Source organism: Sturnus vulgaris, chromosome 1 (assembly GCF_052056855.1).
Source record: "Sturnus vulgaris isolate bStuVul1 chromosome 1, bStuVul1.hap1, whole genome shotgun sequence".
NCBI classification, from domain to species: domain Eukaryota; kingdom Metazoa; phylum Chordata; class Aves; order Passeriformes; family Sturnidae; genus Sturnus; species Sturnus vulgaris.
Window position 1 is genome coordinate 126351305 of NC_142243.1, and position 16033 is coordinate 126367337.

At 36.4% G+C, this 16033-nt stretch overlaps 1 long non-coding RNA gene across 1 annotated transcript; it reads right to left on the reverse strand.

Moving 5' to 3' along the window:
* Nucleotides 1-4180: 4180 nt before the first annotated feature.
* Nucleotides 4181-10614, reverse strand: LOC148225508 (uncharacterized). The gene is made up of 3 exons (XR_015807775.1): nucleotides 10433-10614; nucleotides 7785-7891; nucleotides 4181-5075 (listed from the first exon to the last, which is right to left on the reverse strand). It is a non-coding gene; the product is annotated as an uncharacterized LOC148225508 (long non-coding RNA).
* Between the last annotated feature and the right edge of the window lie 5419 nt (nucleotides 10615-16033).

The window sequence follows — 16033 nt, forward strand, 5'->3', positions numbered from 1 at the left end:
GCCTTACACTGAAATACATACTTAAGTCATGACTTAAGGATTGGATCAACACTGTCTAGTTACTCTTGAGCAATTTTGTGTTGAAATGCTGTTAATTGGAAGCAGGTATCACTCTAAAAGGTAAGAAGTCCACAGAATATATTGTACTTAAGCAATAGATGAAGCAAGAAATAAAAAATCTGCAATGTGCTGTCAGAATAATGTTGTTTGAATTTAGAAGTAAGACAAACAGATTGTGATATCGATAAAAAGCTATGTAGATTTGTTTTATATTAATGCTATGGATAGATAAAATCCAATTCCGCTTTAGGCAAATTTTCAGATTTGTAGCTTGACACAGTATAAGAACACATCACTGCAGCTTTTATGTGAATAAGTCAACTTACTTCCTCCTCAGTGAGTCTGGAACTATGCAAATTTATTTTATGTTTGGAGAGGCCCCTGGTTATATGAAAACAATGCTGTTGTTTCTTTTAGATTTTAATTTAATATTCTGGGCCTTGGAGGGAGAAATCGTCATAGACTCATTTACCCTACAGTCAGTGTGACAATATGGGAGGATACATTTACTGCCTTAGCAGTAAGCATTTTGAACAGGCATCCAAAGGTGATAAGAACTGAAATAATCTTTGGAAAAATTCACCTGCATCTTAATTAAATATTTAAAATCTTTCTCAAGGTATAACTGAGAATAAATTATGTAATGATATGGTAGAAATGATTTGATTTTATACTACCTTCTGCTTAATATTAACACATATTCTTGGATAGGAGTAGGGCAAGTTTCTTGCTGTGAAAGTCATTTGAGATGCAATACAAAGCATTGTACATTAATGTGATTTTATTATCTCCTGTGCCTATATTTTTATGAATTAAAATATAAAGGTATTTATATATTTCTTTAAAGCAGGTGCTCGTTGAGACTTTCATTTCATACTGCAATCTTCTGTTGTATATAAAATTTTTAATGCTTTATAATTTCAGATGGATATTTTTAAAATCAAATAGTTTTTATATGCAGTGAATAGATCATATATGAGGGTATGTGGCATTCCTTCTTCAAGGCATAAATATTTAGATGCCTCTCTTGTCTCTTGGTTTTATGTTTCAGGTTTTGGTTTGAGAGATTTTTGCACTTTTGACCTATGGAGAGATACCACTGGACAAATATCTATGCCACAAAAATCTGGTGATGCTTTGCTTAATATTTTAAAAAGTAAACAAAAATTCCTAAGTTTTGGATGCATGCATTACTGACATCTAAGCCCTCTGAAAGTACTCCAAGTGTTGGAATATGCTAATATTAAAAAGGATGCAAAATGCATTTATTTTGAAAAATAGTGCTCATTCCATTTATCTGTAGACACGATTATCTCATCAAACTTCAGCCTCAGTAAGAACAAACAAAAGAGGTTTACCTCCAAATTTCAGTGACATTTCGATACCTGCCATCAAATAATAATATTATAAATGAAAATATGTTTCCATGTTCACATCAATGCATAAATGCTTAGGTTTTTTTTCATAACTCCAAGTAGATTGAAGTCAAGGATTAGCTCACACAGTCTCTCTCACATATGTTTATCAGGGTTATTGTTTGCTCTGCCTTCCATCCTGTTTTCACTTTACTTTTAACTATATTGTCTTCTTCTTCTGCCATAATTGGGCCAAATTGAGAAAACATGAATTCTGCTCACTAGAATACCTTATTCAAAATAAGTAGATTCCATAATAGAAGAACTCTTCTGCCCCTTTATGTTAAAAGAGATTAATCCTTACTTGAGAGAATGTTGCTGACATTGCTCTTTGTGTGTAACTAACCTGTAGTCATATGGACATAAAGAGGTGCTTTGTCTTAAAAGTGGGGGGAAAAAAAGAAAAAAGAAAAGCTAAAAAAAAAGAGTCTAGGCTGGTTTCAAAGTCAGGACTCTGAGAAAAGTGAGTTTTTGCAGTGTTGATACTGACTAGTGAGGAAGGAAAATCCTGGAGGTCAAGAAATTTCCTGAATTTAGGATTCAGCTCCACGGAGTTAACTATCCATGTTGGCCTCAGGGGCAGAGTCAGAGGTGTCCTTCATTATCTTCTGCCTGACGGTTTAGTTGCCTTAGTCAAGCTACAAATATGCAGACTGAACATGACAAGGGTCACTTTGAACTGAGTTACTCTTTTTTAATCGCCAGCTGTATTGGAAATTCCTTTGGAGCCCAAAATTAGGGATTCTGAGAAATACAGGTTGGAAAAACTCTGCTCTTAAACACTTACATTTTTAGATTTTATCAAAGACTTAATGATATTACAAAGTTTCTAATTTGAAACTAGGAGCATCAAATACAAGTGTTCAAAATTTTTATATTATTATGTTCTGTGATACCTTACCCTTCTATAGCATGATGAAAAAGGAATCAGCCATGTGTTTGCTACTTTTTAAAACTTTCTTTTTATCTATAAATGATATGGTTTCCTTCAAATTCTTTAAATATTTGTTGACACACTTGTTATCTTCGCCAGTTACTTTGAAGATCTGTTGAAAAGATTGGTCTTTGAGTGATAATGAAGATAAAGGTACAGAGTGTTTAACCGTTGCATGATTTGGGAACTATCATTACTGGAGGTAAGCATGAAAAGAAAATCTCCCTCTTAAAAAGCAGATTTTTTTCCATATGAATTCACATGTCAAAGACCTCTTGCACATGCTGAATTTCTGTTTACTGTGAGCTAGGTTTTTGCATCTGCAGGAGATCAGGTTATTGAAACTGGGGTTTTGAGAGGCTTTTTACCTGAAGTGAAAACGCTGTGAGCAGGTCAGTTACAGATCTAATTCAACACCTCTCAGGAAAACTGATTTTTCTGTTCAGTTTATACCTTAATTTACATTTTGTGCAATGAATCACTGGGATAACCCTAACATTTGCATGCCATGACTTTTGAATGTTTAAAATAGAAGCCTTCATGTTGAATTGACAAATGGTTTGTATTAATATAAAATTAGATTTAGGAAAATCATTTAATCTATAAATGACATCTGGTATTTACAGCTTTAGAGTCTGATGAAGATAGATGCACTAACTTACATGTTTATAATATTTTGTAAATTTGCAAATGCATATTTAAATTGATTGTATCCCTCTCCAATCCTTCAAATGTCACTGGCCCTCTAAGGACCTAGTTCAAAGCTCACTTTCATTAATGGAAAGACTTGCAGTCTAAATGTATACCTGAAAATTAAAAAGACACTAGGAACATTCCCTAGCTCTGGAACACTGCTCTTTCTACTGTTCAAGTATTAGTGCATTCCTCAGCCTGACTTGGCCTGTGCCAGCTAGTCCTTAGGTGCCATATTCCTGTAGATCAGGAGTTAGCATGAACAAGTAACAATCTTGAACAGACACTTTGAGTGCAGCCCCCTTGTTCTGGAGGGTAAAAGAGTTAAGTTGTAAAAGTGTGGGACTGTGTCAATTGGCCTTCATATCCCTTTCCGAGTCCTCACGATGTCTGAACCAACAATTTTGGAGTGCTGGGTTTTCCTGTGTTCTCACAGCTTTGCACTATATTGACATCTTTGTGTAAGGCTGTGTTTGAATAGAACAGGTCTGAGGGTCGTTTTGATCATAATAAATTCCTCATCAGAATGTCCCTTCCAGTCCAAATTAGTGTAAAATTCCTAGAGAAGAAAGTAGGAATTCCACTACTTATCCAAGAACAATAACTGGAGAGGGGAAAGTAAGGTCCTGGCTTAAAAGAATCAACAGCTGGGAAACCAGTAGCCTCCAGCCCACTGGAGTCTTCTTCTGTGACTTAACACGATGGTATTTGGGATCTCAGTGTGAGGCTGAGGACCGCTGCCAATGTGCTGTTGTACTCTTAAGATTCAGGGTCAAATGGGATCAGACCTTTTAAGTTTGAAGTGGTACTTTTGAATACCCAGAAGACTGGGATCCATATCCCTTTGGCTTGGAAAAATAATGTATTTGAAGACAAAAATTCATGACTTAACTCCACTTCTTTGTGTTGTATTTCTTTTTCTGATTCAACTGCATCTTAAGTGTTTTTGATTTTGACTTATTCAGAAACTTGCTTTGAATTTTAAAGAACTTTTTAGCAATAGGAAAGGTAAGGGTCATATGGAAGCACTCTCTATGCATGTGTGTGTGATTGTGTATAAAAACTCCACTAAAGAAAATTCTATATTCTGCAATAAGGTTACTTTTATTAATTCTTTCTAGTGTATCAGAATTTGTTTCTTCTCTTGATGTTAAATATGTCTATTTGGAGAAGCAAGAGACTATTCATGAGATTCTTTACAATGGGTTCATACAATTTACTTTAATAGCAGGATGGCTCTGCAAGTTTAGACAGAATTTGGGCCTTTACCATTGTTTTACATGAATGTAGAATGCAATTATTTATCATATTTTCCTTCCTATGCATATTTTGCTTAGGAGCATACAAAGCCTTTACGGTCTTAAACCTATGCTGGTCTGCATCAGATTCTACTTCTATTACACATATTTTCTAAAAAATGGTAGTGACAAATATGTAGGCTGCAAGTTCTGAACAAATGATAGTTACAGTTATGGCTGAAAGCAGATATTCCTGAGGCACTTGTTTGTGTGCCTCTTACACAATGTGGAGTCTGACACAGCAATAAGAGTTTTGCTTGGCTATATTATGGCAAAAAAAAAAAAAAAGTTGCATGTTCAATGGGACCTTGCCAGAGTGAGAAATAGTCTCAATGCATAAAAGCCAATAGAGTCCCTAAGACATCCTTGCTAGAATGGGAAAGGACGCATCGTTCCTTCAGTTGTGCTCATGTCTCCAGTGCCAGAATGCTTCCACATGTATTCCTCAAGAGCCAAGAATTGTCCTCGATGCTCCAAAATGACAGTGTCTGGGAGAATGAGTTCCTTGCTAATCTGCAAAGCCAGAAAGAGGGTGCATTAGGGAAAGAAAGCATGTGTTTTATCTTCCAATAATGCTGTGGTTCTGTGCAGTTCTCCAGTGCTTTTGTAAGGTTTATGGACAGTTTTGGCATCTGAAATCATGGCGTCTCCAGACTCTGCTGCTTCTCAGCTCCTCTGCCAAGACAAAATAAATCAAAAGAATATTAATGATAAGAATGAGAATATTCATAGAACTTCTTTAGGTTGGTCAATCTATTTTTGCAGTAGTCTAAAGTCTACTTCTTTTACCTCTATTGAGGAAACCAAGGGAAAATAAGTTTTCTAACTTGACCAAAATCTAGGTTTTAACAACCATAGTAAAAAAGGACAAGTTTTGCTTGTGCAAGTGAATATTCTCTGTAAGACATATAGGAAATACTATAGGCATTACATTTTCCCTTTTCTTCATTTTGGTTCCAGCGTTTGTGTCTTTATTCAATGGTTCTATTCAGTTTCTGATTTTGTTTATCATCTCACTTTTCTCCATATTTTATTTAAAACTTTATTTTCTCTTTTTCTTATCTTGTCTTGTCCTATTAGGAATCTGCAGCCCATCCTGGCTCTGTTGGACTTCCACTCACAGAGTTTTGAAACTGGCTGAAAATGGACTAAAAATATCATCTTTTCCTACCTAAAATGTGACTGATAATTCCATATGCATTAAATGGATACTCTTTACATCTGTTTATACCTGGACATTGCATGACATGACTTTTGGTTTTGCTTTCCTGCCACCTCTGACCTTGCCTTTATAAAACCTGCTTCCAATATCATCTGATATGAGCAAAAATGAAGTTCCTTGTGTACCAGAACACCGGTTTCATGCAGCATGGTCTCATTTAAATAATACCTCTTAATAAGATGTTCTCTGAGGAAACAAGGGGAAAATAAAGTCTTGTCTGTAAATTATTGGCCAAAGACTGTTTTCTGTATGATATATAGGAACTGTAAGGAAATGCAATCTATTTGGAGTACTTTTGTCAAGGTAAACAGATCTTAAGTTCTTTATACAATTTTCAAAAAATTTCTGTAGCAACCTAGACATACAAAATGTTTGCATATTACTACTGATAAAAGGAGTCTTAAAAAGGAAAAGAGTTCTCAACAAACTGAAAAGAGACCTGAAATCATTATTGTAAATATCACTAACAATCAATTAATGATATCTGAAATAAATGTGCATAAAGGAAAGCAATACAGAAATGAAATAAATACAGCTAATACACCCAAAATTGTAAAATTGTTTTAAGAAGAGCCTTTCTCATTACAGCTGAATGTGATTTTCCAGATAAAGGCATTGTAATATGACCCTGTGTGCTTTTCTGTGTGTACAATAAAGCAAGCAAAATTAATCCTTTCCCCTGATGACCTCTAGAAATGAAAACCCATTATAGTAATAATATTTGTACTTAGGCCTTGATGTTTTTGTGCTGAATCTGAATGCCATGAAATGATTGTATACAGTGGCTGATGAGGACACATGTACAGATAAATACATAAATAATCCTCTTTATATAGGTGCAAGGTGACTTTTTAGATCTGGTATGGAAACTAGTTGAAGCCTAATAAAACTGGTAATCATTTTCTTTACTGCTTAGGCCTGAATCTTATTATGTTGAAAGGTCTATTAGGAATGTTTCCCTTTTTAACATGGAATGTATGTAACTGGATATTGTGCACAATTTTCCTGTTTGTAAAGCTTGAATTAAACACTGAAATTTCTGCCTAAGTTACTGGTTTTGGCATTTGCCAAAGTACATATGGTATCAAATTCTATAATACATCTTTGTTACCAGTCTATGGTTCGGTTAGCAAACCCTACTTAAAGGGTAAAAGATCTTTTAAAAAACAACATTATTTAGCTTGGAACGGGAATCAATACTCCATATGATATGGTAATGAAACACAGACTTTGCAACATATTGATGGACAGTGAGAAAGTGTGTGTGGTGAGAGGAGCGGGTGTATTTGTGTGCATGTTGGAGGGACCACAATAGTATTAATAGCCTGTAAAGGAGGTTTCTGACATTTGGTAAACACATGAGCACGACAGAGCACAATAGGAACTACAGTTCAGAAACAATGATACGTACATTACTCTGGAACGCCATTAAGTACGTGTAAGCTTTCTTCTGTCAGCGTTTGTATTTTCACAGGATGTAGTAGCAAAGCATTGGCTTTGTGGAAAAGGCGGTCAAAAAAGACGTCCACGTATTGTTTTACTATTTTGCTTTACTTTTAATGTTTATGTATCTTTCTGATGTGGGCTGTACATTCAAGGCAGTTCAGTTTTGCACTGTCTGGCTTTCTATTTGTCTTAAGTGGTAATAAATTCCCATTGATCAGGGCTTAGTGGAAATTAGAACACCCTGCATGTGCCTCAGCCAGGGAGGCTGCTCCCAGCAGACTCTCACTCACATTAAAAGCCCACTGGAATGTTTCAGAATGGTTGGTGTTGCTGCATATTGCTTCACAATGTCAATACCAGAAGGCCTATTGATTGGGATAGCTTTCTTTAAATAAAAGAAATTCTTTAGTATTTGACAATAGGTAAAAATGGCCACCAGAGCAAAAATAACACTACTTTCTTTAGCTGTCCATCAGCTTGGGAAAGCCTTGGATTATTGTACACTGTATATATTTTTCAAAACCATATACTATATGTTGTGATCTCAATATATTGATTGTAAAGACTTATAAATGTAGACTTCACCTAAAAAATAAAACTTGAATGTATTAATTGTGTTATTTTAGATTAAGATTGGGATTTCTTTCAAGCAGTGTGTATGTATACGTGTTTAAAGAAGGTAACCTGAGAGAGATACAGATACATGCAAGACGTACCAGTCTTTCAGGCCTGTACTACTCAATGTTAGTCAAGCAGCAGTAGCAGAGAAGATATGGAGAGGTCTCTTTCTAATGTTGAGTTCCATATGAGTGTAAGCAGACTGCTAAAATGTGAGAGAGAGAGGAGATACAAAAGCAAAAAGACAGATATAAATTGGAAGGCAATATATGCTATGCTAATATCTGCACACATGAAACTCTTTATAATTATTAAATACCTAAGTCAGTTGCTTAAATCCATATTATAAGGAACTAGAAGTCAAGATTCATCTGTATGACATAAAGATTGCCGATAAAGAGTGTGTGATTTAGCTTCAGAGGTGGTTTCTTTTTTCTAAAGAGGTTAGGAAGTCTGCAACTCAGCTATGAATCTAAGTGTGTCATATGTCAGGATTAATATGTCTTCTCTACATCAGTAGTTTGTAATCTAATAGTATTTGCAGTATTTTTACTCAGATTGTTTCCCACCCCTTCTTCTGGCTTCCGTTTTCCTTTGCCTGATCCTTCAGGATCCTTCCTGATATTTCCTTATCCATGAATGTATGACTTACTGTCAGTGGTTGATGAAACCTATTGAAGGGTAAAGCTCCTTGGATTGGGTGAGACTATGGGACTGTTTTTGCCTGGGCATTCCTCTTCAGCATCCTTCTGGAGCTCTACTACACTGTTTTCAAATCCTAGTCTATGAAAATAATGCAACTTTCTCTTCTAGCTCAAAATGTGTTGTTTTTTTCTTTCAAGGACGGCATCAGTCATGCACAGCCAGTTAAATGAACACTTGTATTCAAATAACTTACTGATTATGCAAAACAACTCTGCCTGTTACTATACACATTCAGTGCAGAAAATTGCTCTGTTATTTGGACTGCTTTTCCCGTCACAATGAAACATACATCTGCTTACAGCTAAAAGTCCAAGGGCCTGATTTAGTAAAAATTAGTGATCCATCAGATTGATGGGCAATCTGCACTCTTGGTGCCTTGAAATTTCTTGCATCAGTCACCAGATCATGATTTACTAATAGGGTTTCAGGGCTTGCAAAATAGCACAACTCTAACCACATATTAATATTTAATCTGGCATTTTAAGTGCACCTAACAAAAGACCCCAGAGCTGCTGACAGGACCCTAAATTGTGAATTTCTTTAAAAGGAATTGAGCATTTCCATAGTGGTTTCATGTGGAAATCTGAAACAAGAAGAAATACACGACTTAAGCCCTGCTCATGAACGTACAAGCTTTTGAATATATTTTCTTGAAAAACTGTTTATAGTCTGGGGTTTTTTTGTAATCTAGCTTCATTAACATATGACAGAACTTCCTTTGGCCATTTCACTGTCCATAGCTCATGATTGCAGAGAAATTTCAAAATTCATTTCTGTACCATGTGCAATTAAACAGTCTGGTTTTTTAATGCTTAATCCACTTGGCAACTCTAGAAAGGTACTAAATGAGGGTAAAAATGTATAAGTCACAAAGACCTCCTTATAGCCATGAAATTTAGCAATTGAATCTGCACAAACTTAGTAAATTAGGCCCTCTGTGTTTTGTATAGCATTTCTAAGTAGCCAAAATAGGCAGGAAGCTGAATTGCATATTGACAATGTTTCTACCGTTTCATAGTTTAAATAGAGCAATAAAGTGATTTAACAAGCAACTTCTGTTGCTGCTGTCATATGAATATTCTAATTTTACAAAATGTATCTACTGCGTGTCTAGAAAAGGGTTTATTGTTTTCTTCCATTTTCATATGCCATAATTTATGAAAGATGTTCCCAACACCACCTGTAATAACAGAATGTTTATTAGTGTGCAAATGAGGGTTATAAATGATGCTGCTTATCTATGGAACAAAACACAAAAGACAACTTATTAGCAAAAGACAAATTGCTCAGCAAATTTCAATGAGCTGCTATGTTTGTCATGAAAAAACCTTTTATTTGCACAGATCAATGTTTTTATAATCCATTTAAAATAATATACTTGCCACTAGGTGGCTATTTCTGATCAGATCATTTTACCATTTTAATTACATTTTTAATATCCTGGCTGCATAAACAAAGATAAATTACAAGCCTTGCACAATCTGGCTGCTAGCTCAGGCACAATCTGTAATAATATCAGCTTTTGTTTGTGCCTCCTCTAATTAGATTCTGGAATCTAGGCTTTATCAATCAATAATTTTAATTTCAGAATTGCCTTTTGATCTTACATTTCATGTTTGTTTGCAGAAAATGATCAGTAGGACAAAGCTGATAATTTATGCAGAAACAATCTCTCAGCAGAGTTACAAGCACATTCCTAGCCATCAACACAACCCGGCAGACTAAGCTTGACACAGGTCTAATTAGCATGCAGATATGTGTCGCCTCATTGGCAATTCAAATTGCTTTTTTATAATGTACCTCAAATTGTGCTACTCAAACATTGTATTTGATTTCCAAAGCCCCCTGGGCATCCCATAATGTCTCCCTTCATCCTGGGTACGAAGCATTTATTGAACAATCTGCTTCGACTCTGGCTATCTTTTTGAAAGCACCCAAACATCATAACCATGGGACCAGGTTTTCCTCCTCATCCGACAGCAACTAGTTCTTCTGCAGAGCGGCGGGTGCCACGTCCGTAGGTTCGGCGATGATATGTTACCTTGTGAGCTCCTGCTCCCACGGTGGCTGCTCTATAGAGGGCTTCATTCCTGTGCCACTCATCTAAAAAGGGGGAGGATGTCTACAGAGCACACATTAATATGCGGCACATAACCACGTCTCTGAATGCCAGCCTTCCATTCTTCATTAAACAAAATGGCTGGATTGCAGTGATTGTTTTCCCCTCCACGCGCGCGCGCGCACAGGCACACACACCAGGCACGCAGGCACATACCCACACACCCCCCACAAGCACTCTGGCTCTCTCTCCTTTTCTCCCTCATGCACACGTACTCACTTTCACTCACTCTCACACACACACACACACACACACACACACACGTAGCGTGTCGTTGTCGGTGCAGCGAGTTACGTGTGAAAAGTTATCTGCGGCATGCGTGACACGCGAGGAGATTCCTGCCAACATCAGGGCCCTTTTTTGCCATGCAGCAACAAGTGGCAGAATCAATGGTGTACAGTTATTCAGCAATGTAATTCATTTCACTGGCTTTGGCTCCCAGCCAGATCCGCCATCTGTCTCTTGCTCTCCCTCTCTCTCTCTCGCCTGAATTTGTCCTACATTTCGTAATGTTACGTGCTTGCCATCCTTATTCTATGTCAGAGGTACAGCACGAGCCTCACCCCCGTTCCGACGTGGAGTTCTGTGAGTTCGGTGGCACTTTGGATATTCCACTCCAGTGCCATAGGAAGAAAAGGGTAAGGAAAGAACAGAGGGATAGCTGCAAAGAGAATGATGCTCTTCTTTCTGAAAGCCAGTGCCTCCGCTTTTTATTTAAAGCATTGATATGGATCTGTCTCACATGGGAACTTTTCCTGCTTCGTTAGAGTATCTTCGTTTTCTTTATTGGATGCTGGCACTGTACGCCACTGCACAGCTCTGTGGAATGCCTGCTGTTGGATACTTGCAGATCCCTGCCACCAAGCAACCTCCTGCATTGGAAATCGGGTGACTACTCCAGGATCTTATGTGTGCTTGCTGTTTGAAGCTGCAGAAAAGTGAATAATCAATTAAGTATTGATTTCTTGTAAGATTTGGTAAATTTCAAAGGCAAGACAAAGAGGATGGCTTAAGGAAAGCACTGCAGGGACTTGGCGTAAATTAGACAACTAACAGCAGTGCAGAATAAAATAACACCTCAACTGAATATTTCCTTGGAAGAATTAGCACTAGCTATTGGAAGACGATGGTGGATTTAATCAAGACGGCAGGCACGCTTGAGTTTTAACCGTGAACCTGAAAGAGGAGCTAATTATAACCACCTTTTTATATGGAGCTAATTTGACTGAATGGATGCAAATGTGCTTTATTTATGGATGAAGAAGCAAGCCTTACAGCATTGACTTTGGGATCATCGCATATGCTAAGCTTTACAGCTTCTCTAAAAGTCAAGCCTACAGTACATTTTTATTTACTGAGAAGGTATTTATATGTAAGCATAAGCTAGCCGTACAAAAGATTCATCAGAACAATGTACTCTGTGGCACCGAGGATCTAATTATAATTTTGCAGCATTTCATGTTTTCTCTAATTTGGTACTTTTCAACCCTTGCTTGTGATGGGCTATAAATGGGACAATAAATGTATGATTTAAACTATTGTGATATTCATTGTATAGTTTATTAATCGTACTGTAGTTTTCTTAACGTGTTTTTGAATTATTCAGCAGTAATTTATAATGAAAGAAGCAGAAATGGTGGGGTGGTTTTAAATTCATTTATAATCTTCTCACAGATCTAAATGTACAGGTTCTACCAGCCGATGAGCTCTATAATTATGAAAGAATGTTAAAATTTTCAGATAAATGGGGCACTGACTTTACAATGGGCACAATATTGTATAATCAGTAAAAGGAGAATTGTTATGTTTTGACTCTGTGGAGAATGGTCTTGGTTAGTTAACTCCTTCTATGCTGATAATGGTAAGCAAATGTACCTTATATAAGAAAATAGGGGGAGAATGTAATGCACTGGTTTGATGTTTTGCTAGTCTGAAACCTTAACATATTTTTTTTCCATTTATTTCTATTTCTGTTACTTTTCTTTTCCCTATTTGCTTCTCTGGGTTTTGTCGAGGCTTTTTTTCCTCCTGTCTTGCAATCTACATTCCCTGAGCAACCACAGGAACCAAGTTACATTAAGCTTCAACACAAAGACGATGTAAGAATAATGAATCCTCATTTGCATCGACATTTGTATTCAGATTTGCCAGGCTATAAACTTGGCAGATCAAGCGGAATATTAAGTAGAGGCTTCCATGGTAAATTGCGACTCTTGCAATTGCTGAGTCGTTTTTGCTATTTTTTTGCATGCGTGTGTGTGTATGTGTGTGTGCATGTGTGTACATGTGTGTGCATGTGCATATCTGTAGTGGCAGGTAAAGTCTCATGACTACTTGGTTTCTGAGAAGCACATTGGCCCTCTTTCTCTTTCAGTATATGATGTCAGTTTATGCAAAATGAAGCAGGAATGCACAAGCAGTAAGCATTTTAGCTGACGATACAGTGTGGCATATGAATTACTATTAACTTGCTTTTCTAGAGACTGTGTGAAAAAATTCCTTAAACAAATAGATAAACACTATTGCAAAATCACACAGATCTTTTGCATGAGTTGGAGGTTTGATTTCACTGCATGTAGAGTCCAAAGCAAAAACTCTGAGGTAGTGTTGAACCTACCTGCTGCATTATACTGCTTTATTTGTGGTAGTGCTGCATGTATGCGTGTATGTTTCCATGAAAAACTTTGGCCTTGGTGCACCTACCATCAGCTGCTCTTCACTTTGGTTTGGTTGGACTGTCTCCAGCTTTACATAGTATGTGTATGAGCTAAGTTGGCCCTTCTCTTAAAAGAACTGGACATAGAACCTTTTCCTTCACTGATAATTGCTGAAAAGAGGTGGTCCTACATGATCCATTTCCTCCAGAATTCCTTTCTTCTTTCTCTGGTTGAACCTCTTTCAGAATTAATAACCACAAAAGTGGAGCATTTACCTTATCATTCTCTTGTTTAACTTTGTGTTATTGATGAGCTTTTGAAACTTTAAGTTAACTGTAGCATGTGCTATATTATTTCAGAAGCAGTGAAAAAATGCTCAGTCAACAAGTGTTAAAAATGCTCCAAGACTTACCTTTGCTATCCATAGATAGCAAAGATTTTCCAGTATTTGTCCCAGGACTTCAACAAAGTCCTCTGGAGAGAACTTAAGAGTGTCAGTGAATTAGGCAATGCAGGAAATGATCAGGCATGCAGGAAATACTTCCAGTCTCTTCTTTTTGTATGCATCTCCTTCCTACCACATCCACAAACACAGACCTAGCAAGAATGTCAGTACAGTCCACAGTGTGTGTTTTCACAATTTATAGTTGGCTTCTATATTAAAGAGGTACTATTATAGAGAAAAATCCTGGAACTTGTTCCAGTCCTTTCTAAACAAGTTAAAGGACTGACTTTAAAAACTTAATCTGTTGATGGTCATTTGGTTAATCCATTGAAAAGCAAGTGCAATGCAATGGCTGAACCTGTTGTAAACAATATTAGACTGTATAAGTATTGGCTACAACTTCAGCTGAGAAAGCTGTATCAGCTTTGTTTTCTATAAAAATACACAAAACCCTAATACTGTTTGGATTTACTTTAATTTTGTTTTTACACTATAATGGGATAATTGATCATGCAGGAAATGGTCTGTTGTAATGCACTGTTCACTAAGGGAGGAAGATGATACTCTGTTCGTGTAGAACAGCAACCTGTAGCAAGCAAAGGCAGCCATACATCATTACTTGTTTGCTATTTTTGAGAAGCTTTATAACTATATTCTTTCATTATGGGTGAAAAGATGGAATATGGTGTTTTCTTCCTTTGAAAGAGTATTCTGAGCTACATTTCCAAAGTGATGCTTAAGGTTGAAGGGAAACGTAGAACTTACAAGGTGTGTTTCCATACTTTGCTTCCTTATGCACATCATCTTGATGAAATTATATTAAACTTTGTTGTTTGGATTAATATATGTACCTCCCATGAATTGTTTTGAAAATTTACCCTAAAACAGCTAAAAAAGTGTCCTTTTCTAAGAAAGAAAAAACAAAGCAATGTCTCAGTAGCTTTCATTAAAAAAAAATATATATATAAGTTCCAAAATTATAAGTAATAACAGATTAATAGACTGCAATGTTTTTGTTAGACAGGCATTTGCAATAGTTATTCACTAATTGAATCCTTTGAAAAATCTATTCCTTTGAGGGTTTTGTCGTCCCCATAAAAAATTCCCCAATTTCTTGCTCCCTGACTATAGATCCCAAAGAAAGGAGAGATGAATGAAAAGTAGTTTAAGCTCCAAAAATTGTATCATACTCACTGACAAAAAGATAAAAAACACCTGGATTAAAAAAAAAGAAGGTGTGAAGCTAATATTTCCTTGGAGAAACTCCAATCTGTTGTCTGGCCTTTTATGTGTACGGTATTGTTGAGTAAAATACTGGAGTGCTATATATTTAAAATATGTAGTGTGTGATGTGTATTCACCACCACTGGACAGAGTGATGGCAGGCAGGCAGTCCAGGCATAGTATATGGATGCTTTAGAAGGAAAGCTCAAGGCCTGTTACGGTATTTCAGTCTAGCTCATTGTGTTGCTAGAGAATTTAACATTTCAACAATACAGAGCTCACTACATATAGTAAAGGTCAGATCTGCTGGCCCATAGCATTTAAAGGGAAGCTATAATTTTTTACCATTAGTCTTCTGATCAAAGATCCTTTTGTGCAACCTGCTGTTGTGATGAGTATCACTCAAGCGTTGTATTTCTTACTGGCAGCTTGGTTGTCTGTTTCTCTCATTGGTGTGGACTTTATCTTGGGACTGAACTCTAACTTTTCTGCATCTGCAGCAATGTAGTTTCTTTAATAGCATTTTTCAGATCATTTTGTGCGTGAAACAGCATTTTGAATTTGCAGAATTTAACTGTTTCTCTCATACAGCCAGTAAACCATTTCCACTTCAAGTTTCTGTTTTTTGGTTTCCTAGTCAGAAAGAAGACAGAAACTACTTGCAAACCAGAGAGTAGAAGAGATAACATAATGATACTCAGAAGTGGCTTTTGTACTTTCTTTTTATAAATGATAAGAGTTAAATCTTTATTTCCAAGGTGAAATACCTGTTCTCCTGCTTTGTGGTTCCTTCAGTGGTATGTCTTTTGACACACCAAATCTGTAATCTCTGTGCACATTTCAGTAATTTACAACTTACAATTGAGTGTTTTGTGCAAGGTTTTCTAGTTTTGCTAAAGACTTTGGTGTGAAAGTGTCATCCACTGAAATATGCTGTATGCCCTACTTTGGCATCCAATAAGTTCATGTTTTCCTTAATAAAACAAATATGCTTTCAGTATCAACAGCTTTCACATGGCAAAGCCTTTAATTAAACTGCTAGAACTGAGTTAGCTATTTTCAGTTTCAAGCTGTCCTTCAATGACTAGAAACAAAATTTTAAAGACTATAAATATTGTTAGATGATGAATAAACTGGATACGCACAGATTCCCTCAGATCTGAGACCCTTTTTTGTTACTTATTAAATCTTATATCA